This window comes from Erinaceus europaeus, assembly GCF_950295315.1.
Source record: "Erinaceus europaeus chromosome 6 unlocalized genomic scaffold, mEriEur2.1 SUPER_6_unloc_39, whole genome shotgun sequence".
Lineage (NCBI taxonomy): Eukaryota > Metazoa > Chordata > Mammalia > Eulipotyphla > Erinaceidae > Erinaceus > Erinaceus europaeus.
Genome location: NW_026647146.1, coordinates 471,320 through 485,100, shown reverse-complemented (window position 1 = coordinate 485,100; position 13,781 = coordinate 471,320). Strand labels below are relative to the sequence as shown.

General features: G+C 43.1%; 1 long non-coding RNA gene across 1 annotated transcript in view; it reads left to right on the top strand.

The window, feature by feature from the left end:
- LOC132536194 (uncharacterized) overlaps positions 1–158 on the top strand; it is a 33,778-nt gene extending 33,620 nt beyond the window's left edge. The window contains exon 3 of the long non-coding RNA XR_009547857.1: positions 98–158. This is a non-coding gene — a long non-coding RNA (uncharacterized LOC132536194). The remainder of the gene's footprint in view (positions 1–97) is intronic.
- The last annotated feature ends 13,623 nt before the right edge of the window (positions 159–13,781 follow it).

The following is a 13,781-nucleotide window of genomic DNA, read 5'->3' as shown; positions in this document are numbered from 1 at the left end:
AACCTAGAAAAAAATGGTAAATGTAAAAGGATCATTCAGAATCCCCTCAGGTACTGTATCTGGACTCACCATTTCATGGTCTTTTCCCACCCTCAAGGAGCCCTTCCATCTGGAGCAGATGACTTCAGAGACCCCAGGGCAGCAGGTCTGCAAGGCCAGGCAGTAGAGAAGGATCCAGCAGGGGAGAGGTGAGCCCCAGCCTTCCCAAAGTGCCTCCTCTGGGATGTCTCCCTTTCTGAAGCAGGATCATGACACAGGACCATTCGCATGTGGGGGGTGCGGGGGTTCAGGGAAGGTTACAGGCAGGGACCCAATTCTCATCCCAAGTCATTTCTAGAAAGGTATTTTATTTTGGGAATTGCTCTAGGTCAGTGTGGCCAACCCTTTTTCTGCCAGGGGTGACATGGATATTTAAGAGATAATTTACAGGCCCTACAATTATCTGCTTGAACATGGGCATTGGATGCTATGTGCTGACTTTGATTCCCAGATTAAATGACTCCCTGGGTCTCATGTTGTCCACAGGCTAGAGGTGGCTTTTATTCCAGATGCCCAGATCCTGTCCTCCATGGGCTTCTCTGTAGGTGCATTGTTCTGTCATTAGAGCAGGACCTTTAGGGCCTGGGAAGAGGCCTTCCCCACCCCAGTGTGTGTCCAGTATCCTGGCCACCCTGGGAGCAGATGCACTGCCAGGCCTGTCAATCCATACTTGTAGTGGGGAACTCCCATGCACAGAGAGTATTGGGGGGGTGAAATGGACTGAGCACAGCCTGGGCTGAAGTGGCCTTGACTCAGCTAGAATGTGGCTCTGACCTCACTCCACTGACTTACTTCTCACATATTGACTGGATGTTGATTGTCAGGACTATTTGTTTTTAATTCAACAGCTTCATATTCCCCCATGATTCCATGTTATGCTTCTAATATTCCTACTACAGAGAAAAAAAAAAGATTTGATAAGCTTTTGCATCAGTGGAAGGGCAAAAGGCTCTCTTAGATAAAGCACTACCTTGCTTTTGTATGACAAAGCCTCAAGCCTAGACCCTCCATGTTGAAAAAAGCTTTGGCACCATCTCTCTCTCTGTCTCTCTGTCTGTCTATTTGTCTGTCTCTTCGCCCCTCTGTTTTTCTGTCTCTATCTTGAGAAAAAAGATCTTACACCAAGAATGAAAATCGTATAACATACCGTTTACTAAGATGACTCTTACTTTATTAACATATAGTTCAGCTTTTTTGTTCTTGTTGTGGTTGTCAATAATATTCTTACTTCACTGAAACCTGAGGAAACTGTACTTGAATCTTGCCTTAACAGATGATGAAGGATGAAGTTGCATTAAATTAACTTGTTTAATCATCTCCATTTGCCCTGCCCCCGCAAAAATAAAATAGACCATCTATTGTCATCAGTCACAGAAAATCAGAGTCTACACCAGGGCATGTCTATCTGTAATTAACAATACAGCTGAGCCTGACAGTCCTTCTCGGGATGAGACTCCTTTTCTGACTGTCTGTGTTCTGGAGTCACTATTGTAAGATTGCACAAAGGCTCTGTTCCATCAAGGAATAGAGCGTTCTTGCCGAAAGCCTTTGTAAGGGACTATATTTGGGTTCCATTTTAGAAGTCTTGGGTCTCAGGTAGGAAAACCAGGATGCGTGTATCAACTCATCTATAAACAAATATTCCCATGATGATGTAGGAGAATCCCCTGATGTATTAAATAGGAGTTTGCTGTCCCCTCCTGTCTGTCCTACTGAGCCTCAGTAGGAAGTGGACCTGCCCCAGGCCCCATATTTAGCTGTCCTCCATTCTCTCCAAGCCTCTACTGAGCAGACAGGAACCTCCTCCTCTGCTCCTCCCAGAGCTCAGTGTCTTGTTCACAGGTGTCCTTGCTGATGGGCGAGTCCCCTGGTTGGGATTCCATGGCATTACCAGGAACTCCCAGGCCCTGGGAACCCTGTTGGATGAGCAGAACTTCTCCCCTTGTATCAGCAAGAAGCCACCTGGCAGCAATCCCTGTTCATGCAGATGCGCGTGATACTGTGGTGCCCGTCCATGCTGGCCCAGGGTGCAGTTCAGTGTCCCCCATCCGTGCGGGTCTGTAGTAGCCTGGGTGCCACAGTTCACCACAGTACAGCGGGATGGCCCTGCATTGCCCCAGTTACATCTTCATTGCAGTGACTGGCCTCATAATATGTGTCAGTATCCCCTAGAGAGGCCCGCTAGCCATATGCTGCTGGGCATTTCAGTGTATCTTTTCCCATTTGTTTATATATTTTTTATATATATTTTCCCTTTGGTTGCCCTTTTTTATTGTTGTTGTAGTTATTAGTATTGATGTCGTCATTGTTACACAGGACAAAGAGAAACAGAGGAGGGGAACAGACGGGGAAAGACACCTGGACATCTGCTTCACTGCCTGTGAAGCGACTCCCCTACAGGCAGGGAGCTGGGGGCTCGAACTGGGATCCTTCAGCAGGTCCTTGCATTTTGCGCCACATTGGTATAGATTGCGCTGCATCCTGCATGAATAAAGAGATACTGCATACAGCTCAACCATGAGTCCCTTGTCATCTGTTACAAATCCACTGCTCCTGGAAGCTGTTTTTCACATTTCATTGCCCTTGTTGTTGTTGTTGTTGTTGTTATTGTTATAGCTGTTGTTGTTGGATAAGACAAGAGAATCTTAAAGAGGACAGGAAGCAGAAAGGGGGAGAGAAAGACACCTGCAGACCTGCTTCACTGTTTGTGAAGTGACCTCCCACATACTCAGGTTGTTGTTTTCGACGGGCTGGCTTCACAGGTGGGTAACAGATGACAAGGGACTCATGGTTGAGCTGTATGCAGTATCTCTTTATTCATGCAGGATGCAGCGCAATCTATACCAAGCTAAGCTAAACTAACACAACTACCAACTCACAACTCACTAAAACGAACAATGTTGTCTTTATATACTTTCCAAGTAGGGTGTAAACAAGATGTGACATACAGAGGGTGGAGAGAAAAGTGACTGGTGAAAATCAGGGTATGACAAGGAGAGGGGGCAGAGCAGGCAAGAATTCTACCACTGAACCACCAATGCCCTGGAGGGAGGGTGGTGCTTGTTAACAGAGGTTATGTCAATAGAATACAGTGTTATGTAAATAGAATGCAGTGTTAAGCAGGGGGTATTTAAACCAAATGAAACAGAAAAGGTTTTTAGAAGTAGAATTAGAAACATACTAACAACAGGTGAGGTTCTGGGGCCTCAAACTGGGATCTTTATGCCAGTCCTTGTGCTTTGAGCCATATGTGTTTTACCTACTGTGTACCACCAGCCCCCAGTATTTGCCTTTAATGACTTTGGTGTACCTTACTAATAATGAGACTATTTCTCATATAGACTCAGATTAATAATTTGATCAGTTTTTTCAGAAATGCATTTCTTTAGATCATGCTCAGAGCTATATTTATCTTTTAAAATATTTTTTATGAGATGCCTGATTTTATATATATGGAGACAGAGGCAAAGGCAAGGACAGAGAAACAGAGAGACGGCATACCCAGCACCCATCTGGCTGGAATGATTCCCTAAACTCTCTCCCCTCTCTCCAACCAAGGAGATGTCCTCATCCCTACTCCCTGCCTGTCCTGGGACCCTCTGCCTAGTAATTACCACCTAGTTTTTTGCCTAGTTAACATGAATTCTAGATCATTTGAGACATGGTCTCTAGTCTTGAAAGTTGCTCACACTTTCAAGGCATTTACTCCTCGCCCCTACAATAAGGAGCACTTTGACTGCTATGTGGATACAATATATTTCCTTGCAAGAAAATATTTTAAACTATGATCCGTATTTAAACTTGATTTGCAAAGAGCTGAATTTGCTAGAATATATCTCTCATTTACAAGGAAACAGTCACACTGCAAGAAGAAATACAAGTGTTGACATTAGTCTTTTAAACATATATTGTTCTTATGCATTCAGTTAAAGAGTTACTGAAATCAGCAATGTTTACTCTCCAACCATAGTGAAGTCTGTGGAGCTAAAAGAATTTATATTTTTAGTTGATTCATTCTTTGTGAACCTTAGGGAAGCTAAAGACAAGTTTTCTTCAAGTAGATCTTGTGAAAGGTGGGTTGTAACTCCAGTTTTTTTTTTTTTTTTAATTCAAGGTTCCTGTACAGCATTAGATGTGTCTGACTTCTAAGGAAAATGAGACTCCAGACACATTGATGGGTAAGTGTCAAGATATTCTAAGTTAGGATGGTTAGATTTAAAATAGCAGTTCAAAACTCTCTCAATAGCTGCTGTTTAGTATTAAGCTTTATTGTCTTCACACATTTCATCCATCCTGACCAGCCCTTACTGTGGCACAAAAGTCAAACCTGACTTCCTAAAAGTTTTCTTTAATACACTGAAGAATATACCAATTTGTAAATCTTGGGAACAATATAGTTGTTGGGTCTTTCTATTCATTTTGTAATCACAGTGTAATTTGTTTTAGGTAAAATGCTTTATTAAAATAATGAAAATAGAAAACAGGCATTGTACAATGTAAAGGCATCAATACCCCTGTCCCAAATTTACGTGTTCCCAGTGTCTTTTTCATCCCCTTTCCACATTTTTGGCTACATGTTCTCAGGAAAAAAAAAAAAAAAAAAAAAAACCTCAGACCTGCACCTCTGCACCTCTAGCCATGCTTGATGGTTGCTAGCCAGAGAGGTGAAGTCTTCTCTCTATTTTTTTTCACCAAGAAGTGCTGTCTTGAAAAAATGTTTTGAGAGAGAGGCTGGGTGGTGGCACACCCATTTGAGAGCACATGTTACAATGCTAAAGGACACAGGTTCAAGCCCCTCTTCCCCACCTACAGGGGGAAAGCTTCATGAGTGGTGAAGCTGTGCTGCAGGTGTCTTCCTGCATATCACCCCTTTCCCTCTCAATTTTTGGCTGTCTTTATCCCATCAATAAATAAATAAAGATAATAAAAATTTAAAAAACATATATGTTGACGGGGCGCTGTACCCTGTTAAGCACACATAGTAGTCAGCACAAGGACCTATGCAAGAATCAAGGTTTATCCCACTCCCCACCTCAGGGGGGTTGCTTCACAATAGTGGAAGCTGGTCTGCAGTTGTGTCCATCATTCTCCCTCTCTCTCCTCTCTCAATTTCTGTATTATCCAATAAAATTAAAAAATAGGCCGCCAGAAAATGTGGATTCTTATTAAGCCCAAGGAATAAATAACCCTGGAGGCAAAAAAAAAAAAAAACAGGAAAAGAAAAAAAATGTTAATCGATGTATTCATTTACTTCACTAATCATGTCTTTCTTTCTTGATGTTTAAAGAAATACAGATTACACTCTCTATTCCTCACAGCTTTTTATTTTCAGTATGGGATTCCGCTAGTCTATTTATTTATTTATTCCTTTTGGTTGCCCTTGCTAGTATATTTCTTTACAAAAAAGGCCCTTGTATTTCTGAGACTCCTTTCAAATGAGGTCACACCTCTGAGTCTACACAGAAGTATTTCTTGAACCCCGGTTCCATGGCAAAATGTCCTCAGCATTTGAACATAGCGAGATGCTAGTGTCCAGGCTCAGGTGTTCATGTGCTGAACGCCTGCACTTGGTGTTTCTCAGACTGAGTTCCCAGCCCTCTTAGTGATGTGCATTTACAGTCCAAGTTAAATTCTCAAGAAGATCAGAATGGAAAGAGACTTTCCTCTCTATACCTCAGAAATGAGCTCCATTTCCCAGACTGCGATCTAGAGCATTGTCAGAGGACTGTGAGCTGCTTAGTGCAGCATCCTCAGTGCCCATCTGCCAGGAGCCATTTCTCTGCTTAATAGATGATAAGCTTTGAGACAATGGAATCCCTGGAGACAAGTGTTAATTCCCCCCTGGGCAGGCCATTTTCCCTCAGGTAAACCATTTATCAGTAATCAAGTGAGTCAACACACAGTTTGGTTTCTGCCATTTGTTGCAGAAGTTTCTGCCATTCTGCTTTGAAGTTTGCTCCCCCTCCCCCTCCTCCAGCATTCCCTCTCCTTCCCTAAAGCCTTATAATGCCTGTGAACACAATCAAATTTTGCAGCTTGATCAGAAACCTGTCTTGCTGTCATTCTTTGTGTCTTGTGTCCCTTTTATTGCAGGTTTTTTAGGTTCCTAGCCCCTGTTCACCGCCCTGCTGGTCGGGGCACCCATCCAGAATGACGTTCTGCAACTTTCTTTCCTTCTCCTCCTCCTCCTTTCTCTACTCTCTCTCTTTCTCTCATTAAGAAATGAACCGTCCCACCTACAAAGGAGTCACTTCACAGGTGGTGAAGCAGGTCTGCAGGTGTCTGTCCTTCTCTCCCCCTCTCTGTCTTCCCCTCCTCTCTCCATTTCTCTATCCTATCCAACAATGACAACATCAACAATAATAACTACTACAACAATAAAAACAACAAGGGCAAGAAAAAGGAAATAAATAAATAAATAATTTAAAATGTCTTTAAGAAAACATTTTAGGGGAAAAAAAGAAAAAGAAATGTACCACATTTTTAAAACTCAAATCCACACCACAGCAAACTGTCTTTCTCTAATTTGGGAAGGGCAAGGGAAAGCAATCCTAAGCATGAAGTACTAGCCACTGTTTTTATGTACAGTTACTCCCTGTGTCAGCTCTGGCTTTGTACTTGGCTTCTGGGTTTTCAGTCCCCTGTGTTCTCTCTTTGGTGACTTCATGGGCTGGGAGGAGCAGTGGGATGGGAGCATAGAGCAAGGTGCCTGCTGTTCTTTTGTAGCCCTGACAAGGAGAAGGACACTCTAGGACTGGCACAGAGCTCCCACAGCAAAGTTCATTTTATTGTGTAGGAAGCCCCAGGTTCACACCCTAAGTGCACATCAGATCAGCTCAAACAGCACAGAGGGGAGACTCCATGATCAGTGGAGGCTTGCAGTGAGCCTGGATCTCTTATCTCAAAACATCTGTCTCTCTCTCTCTTTCTCTGCCTCCAGGGCTATTGCTGGGGCTCTGTGCCCTGCACTATGAATCCACTGCTCCTAGAGGCTATTTTCCTCTTTTGTTGCTCTTGTTCTTTATTGTTATTATAATAGTTTTTGTTATTACTATCATTGTTGTTAGACAGGACAGAGAGAAATCTAGTGAGGAGAGGAAGAGAGAGAGGGCAGAGAAAGACATACACCTTCAGACCCGCTTCTCCACTTATGGGCCAGGGGCGCGAACCGGGATCCTTAGGCCAGTCCTAGAGCTTCACACCATGTGCACTTAACCTGCTGCACTAGCGCCCAGCCACCTTGTCTCTTTTTAAAGGATTCAAAAGAAAAGATCTTCTGGAATAGTGGGTCACAAGACATAGCAGTTAAGTAAATAATAAAAGAAAAGAAACATTTAAAGTCTCTTAGACTGACCTCATGTGTCAGTATAGTGAGCAGAGCAATTCCACACAATGCGTTGCAGTTATTTAATCACAGCAGCCATCAGTGTTCCTACCTTCATTTGTTTGACTCCTTAACAGATCTCTGTAAAGGAACAGTTTAGAAGGGCAATGTAAGTTTACAGGCAGTGGCATATCTGGTAGAGCGCACAGATTACAGTGCACAAGCATCCAGGTTCAAGTCTCTAGCCCCCACCTGCAACAGGGAACCTTGATGGACAGTGAAACAGAACTACAGGCTCCAGTCTATCTCTCTACCCCCCTATCTCTCCTCTCAATATCTCTTATCTTTATTCACAAGAAATAGTAAATCAAATCTTTTCTAAAGAAGGACACATTTAGTGTCAGAACTGACAAATAATCTGCCATAGATATAAAGCTCTCAATGGTATTGAGCATGGATGAGCAGGAGTGTTCTCAGGCAGGATCCTATCAGAAGTTACTAATGGGCCCAGGGGAAGAGCCCTCATACTGCACAGTCGCCTGCTTTTCCTGTGCCAGATCCAGGTTCAAGCTTAATCCTCATCACATGATGGAAATAATTGTCAGTGTTGTGTTGCTGCTTTTCTCTCTCTCCCTCTCCCTCTCCCTATCTTTATCTTTCTCCCTCTCTCTCTGCTATCCTGTAACTCAGTGGAGCTGGTTACTGGCACCATGAATTCACTGGTCCTGTCAGTCATTTTCCTTTTTTTTTGTCTATTTTATTGAATAAAGATATATTGTAGGGGAAAAAAGAGAATAGAGAATGATAGACACCTGCAGCATGTTTCATCTCTAAGCATGTTGGGAACTTGGACTCAAACCCAGATCCTTGCACATGGTCATGTGTGCACTCAGCCTGGTGCCCCACCTCCCAGCCTCTTGTTGTCATTTTTGATCTATCTCCCTCCTCTACTGGAAGAAAGACAAACCCAGTGCAATGTCACCCCAGATATCACGTAATATAAAGTTCCTATTGCACCCTGTACCAAGGGATGTCTGCATTCTAAGCAAGGGAACCTGGGAAGCCTGCTCCCATGGACTCAGCAATTTCTATGCCTGGGCACCTGCTTTCTGTAGGGTTTCCCTGGCTGAGTGCAGTGATCCTCCCACAGACACAGTGGCTCCATCCTGAGGCCCAGTGGGAGGACCTAAGGCACCATGTGGGCACTAGCTTTAGGTGAGTTGGCCTGATTGGTACCATTCTTCAGCCTGAGTCTGCATGTTGACTGTTCTCGCTGTAGGGCATCAACAAGACTGTGGATAGGAAATGAGTGAGCTGCCAACTATTGAGCTGCTGAGCCGGAGACCACAAGACTCCACTTCTGTCCCCATCATCGCAGAGCCCTGCCATCTGGAGCAGACCTCTGAGGAGAACTCAGGTCAGTGTGTCCTCAGGCCCAGACACTGAGTAGGAACCAGCAGGGAGCACTGGTGAACCCCAGCCATTCTGCAAGTGTCCCCTCTGGGCCCATGACTGCCATCCTGATGTGGCTCCTGACATTGAAAGCCACCTGTAGGGGTGAGGGGGTGGTACAGGCAGGGACCAAGACCCACCCACAGTCCAACTTGGGGACACTTCCTGTTGTGAAATCAGACCCAGCTCACTGCTAGGGAGGGTGTTTATTTTTCAGTGGCTGTAGGTAGATAGTGGCTCCTCCTCTTTGTCTCTGGAGCCTGTCTCACACAGGACTCTGTCTCTGTGCACTGTGTCTCTTACCAGACCAGAGTGCAAGAAAGTGAAATGTATACATATCATAAATCCTCGCATTTCCCCTTGTAAAGGGCCCAGGGATTTGTACTCAGTCTTCATGCTGGGGAACATGTACTCTCTGTTATCCCAGATTCACCCTGGTCCCTTTTGGAATTTCTGAAAGCAGCAAGGTGTTCATCACCTCCTGTTCGTGAAAGGCTCAGGCTGTAGCTAGAGGACCGACAAGTCCAGGCTCCCACAGTGGATTAAGTTCAGACATCACAGAATATTAAGGGAGCCATTGTGTTAAAACCTTGGCTGTTCAATTTCAGTTGAGAAGTCACTATAAACAACCTGTCTGCATTGCCTGTCCTGACCAGTCTGAACACTTGCTAGAGTCTGCTGGTTACTGGTAACTTTGCAACAGTTACTCAATTCACACAAGGTAGCAAAGGGTATTGATGAGGTGCTTTCTGGTCATAAATACATGTGGCAGTATACAAATATATATATAGAGAGAGAGGAAGAGAGAGAGGGAGAGGGAGAGGGAGAGAGACATGAAGGAGGGAAGAGAAGGAAAGTATAAAAAAAACAAAAGAAATGAGAACTAAGGAACAATCTGGCCCATTTGATGTCAAAGAGAGGAATCTGACTGATCCCCACTAAAGAGAGACCAGGTGGCAGTGCTGGCCTTGTGATTGCAGACAGATAGACACTGTGTCACACAGGGACTGTGGGCCCTTTCCCACATTGGAAGCCCAGAGCGGGCCAGTCAGAGTCAGTGTTACATTAGAAGCATTTGAATGAAATGTTGGTGTCAGGTAAGTTGAGACAGCAATGCCTTCTAGTTGTGGGAAATACACATACACACATACACACACACACACACACATACACACACACACACACACACACACACACACACACACACACACACGCGCGCGTGCGCGCACCCAACTTAGGCACACACAGAAAGGAAATAAGCAGAGGAATTAAAAAACTGCCGTGCAAAAGGAGACAAATAGGTCTCCAAAGTGATGAGTGCACAGGTGGGTCCAAATCCGGGAGCAACCCCGAAGGTTAACAGAGGGAAGTGTTTTAAATGCTTGTGGTCCATATACACAAGGGAAGTCTACTCACCCATTGAAGATGGAGAAATCATCCTCTTGCATCCTGCTGTATGGAACTTCAGGTGGCCATGTTTAGTACCATTTGTTGGAAGGAGAAAGATGAGTATTTGGCAATCTCACTTATAGATGGAACTTAAGAAATAAGGAAGAGGTTCAAGGCCCTGGCTCCCCACCTGCAGGGGAGTCTCTTCAAAGTCAGTGAAGCAATTCTGCCAATGTCTATCTTTCTCTCCCCCTCTCTGTCTTCCCCTCCTCTCTCCATTTCTCTCTGTTGTATCCCACAACATCAACATTAACTACAACAATAAAACAAAAAGGGCAACAAAAGAGAATAAACCAATAATTATATTTTTTAAATGCCCTTTCCCTTCATTTAAAAAAAATTATCAAGAAAAAACCAGATACATGGCAGAATTTAGACCGGGCTTGGCCTGTTGCAACAAGACCAGGCCTTGTGCTGTAACAGGAAGAGGAAGAGTGGGTGCTGGAGATACCCACTCTGCCCAAGGGTGGCAGAAAGGCTAAGATGGCTGTGGAGTCAGTGTGCAGGTGACTGTCAGAGACGGGGAGAAATTGTGCCCACTTGATAACTACTATTTTTAAATCATTCTTTCCCAAGTAGAAAAAAAAAACTGAAAGGAATTTTGAAGATTAACAATAGGCTGTTTTGAGTTGAGGTAGATTCATAAACCAGTGTTTCAGAAATTGATATCTTCCCTTTTTCAAAATGTGTTGCAACACCTTATCTTCCACCAGAGTCCACTGAACTCCCTGCACCCCATCTGCAGACTCTGGGGACTAAGCACTAAACTCTAGTTTTCCACAAAAAGAACTTCTACTGTCCTTAATTTAAACTAGATTTTATGGACAGATGTTACTTTCCTAATTCAGGTGGCTCACTTATGTATTGTTAGGATTAAACTGAAGTTATGTAGAATACAGTTTTTAGATCAGTATATAGTGCATAGTAATAGCCTCTCAGTCATTTATTTTTATTTCCCCAAATGTATTCTTAATTTTACAAATACCTCATGTGTTTTAGATTTTGCCCATTTGGCTTTGGCTGGAATTCAATTACTCTGCCGGTCCTTGTCTCATCATCTAGTGGGTAACAACCTTTTCCAAAATGGGCCAGGGAGTGAGTTACTGTTGTTTCCTTTCTCTTAAAGTTAATAATACCGGGTGGGGGAGAGAGCATAATGGTTATGCAAACAGAATCTCATGCCTGAGGCTCCTAAGTCCCAGGTTCAATCCCCCATGCCACCATAAGCCAGAACTGAGCAGTGCTCTGGTGTTTCTCTCTGTGTGTGTCTCTCTCTCTGCATTGCTCTCAAAAAATAAATAAAATTAATTTAAAAAAAAGATTAGAATACCATTCCAGGCACACACGAGAAAACTCCATTTATTCTGGACTATGGATGCCCTAACACAGTAAGGATTAATACTCTTCTGAAATCGCTTCTAGAAAGGTTTTGCAGTACATCTGGTGTCTCTGCTAGAATTATTTTATCTCCAAGAATTTAAAGTAATAACTTAGTGCTATTAGTCATAGGAAATATTCAAAGGCTGTATCAATACAAAAACCATCCTTGATTAGGTAGCATCATGAATGAATCTCAGCTTGTAAGGAAGTGTGTATCTGTATATATACACATACACATAGTTGTATGAGAAGTTTTTGCTAAGGAACTCAGTGTTCTAAGAAACATTTAAGATTGTTTTATGTACTGCATAATCCTGAAGTGTGAGGGATTTATTTACATTTATGGTTTTTCATTCCATCAGTGAATGTCCCTCTCTAGTTAAGTGGAATTGAACTGCATTTTTACTTCAAGCATTATTAACCTTGTGGATCTAGGACCTCCTGTATGCTTGATTTCACCACTTATAGGCTGCTTTTTTCATTCAGACAGAGGGACAAGAGAGGTGAAGAGAGACAGATGGTGTACTGACTACATTCAAACTTCTCCTGGTCCATTCTCTTCCCATGTAGGGCCAGGGCCCAATTCTGGGCAGCCTGCTCTATTTGGTGAACTATGTGTGTTAAAGGGTTCATTTTCCACATTATTTTAAACTGTTTTTCACAGGTAGCATTTGCAAAACAGTGTCTTGGAATGAGGATAGGTTGACTTTAGATGCCAGTTATAGGCATAGCTGCTCTTTACAAATTAGTGAAAATTCAGTTTTCTACATCATGGATATTACTTTTCTTTATTATAAATTCCCTTTTCTTTATTATTCCTCACTCCTTCTCTCTGTCTCTCTGTATTATTTGTTTGTTTGTTTGTTTTACCAGAGCACTGCTCAACTCTGGCTCATTTTATGATGGTATGAGCTGCTGAGCCTGGGACTTTGGAGTGTCAGGTGTGAGAGTATTTTTGCAGAACCAATGTGCTCTCGACACCTGCTGGAACAGTGACTTCTTTGTGTCAAATTCTTCTCAAGAGAACATACCAGAGCATCATTCTGGCACATTCAGAGCTGGAACCAAATTCAGGATACTCTGCTTGCAGGTCCTGCTTTCTGACTTCTGAGCTCCCTCCTGGGTCACAGTAATTCTGCTTTTAAAAACAACCAGAGCACCTCTGAGCTTTGCTTGTGGTCATGCCAGAGGTTCCACTGGGACACCAGAGCCTCAGGCATGAAAACCTTTTGTATAACCACTATGATGCCTCCCAGTCGCTGCAGTTGTGTTTGTAAAATGGACTTGTAGCACCAAGGTTTGGTGCAGGGACCTGAAGGAGCAAGGAGCAGCCCTGAGTGCTGCCATGTAGCTGTTGTGAGCTGAAGCTGGGTTTGGAGGTTAGTTTACCATGTCAGGAAAGCTTCACGGAACTCATTGTGACACCTGTGCTTTTCCTCCCTTTATTATGCTTTCATCAAAGTCTAAGTGTTCTTTAAAGGAGGCTTGGTACTCTTCTCTTTTCAGACCCACTAGAATTCCTTTCGTCATGGTACTCTCAGCATCATGACTGCCATTGGTTTGAAGCTCATCAGTAACTCTTTAGAATCACTGCTGCTTGAATGTTGCTAACATTATGCTTGTTTACACTTGAATTGTGGCTTCTGGTGGGCAGAAGATGTGTGCTTTCTTTCCTCTCTCAGAGGAAAAAGTCGTGTCTGATACTACGCAGTTGTAAAATCACTAGTAGCCACAAACAACTTTTCATGCTTCTCTTTCCTGTTTTCGTATTAGTATAAGTAGAGATTGCTCTGGCTCTGTGCATGTCTTTTTTCCTTCCCAAGGTATTTTCTGATTGAGTATGATATGTAGTTATTTTCTGTTGTTTTCATTTTTATAACTTACAGGTTTAAATTTATTCTGATTTGCAATGGCACTTAGTCTTCCCGAGTTAAAACTGCAAAAACTGTTTTAAAAAGACCAGGGGCATAAAGGAGGAAAATGATAGTTATAACTAAATATCTTTTTTAACATTTGTATTAGGGATTTAGTAATGCTTTATAAGATTATAAGATGCACAGCCATGATGTGACACCAAACCTGTTGCCAAAGTTCTGTACTGCTGTCCACAAGAGGAACAACCATAGTTTTCACAAAA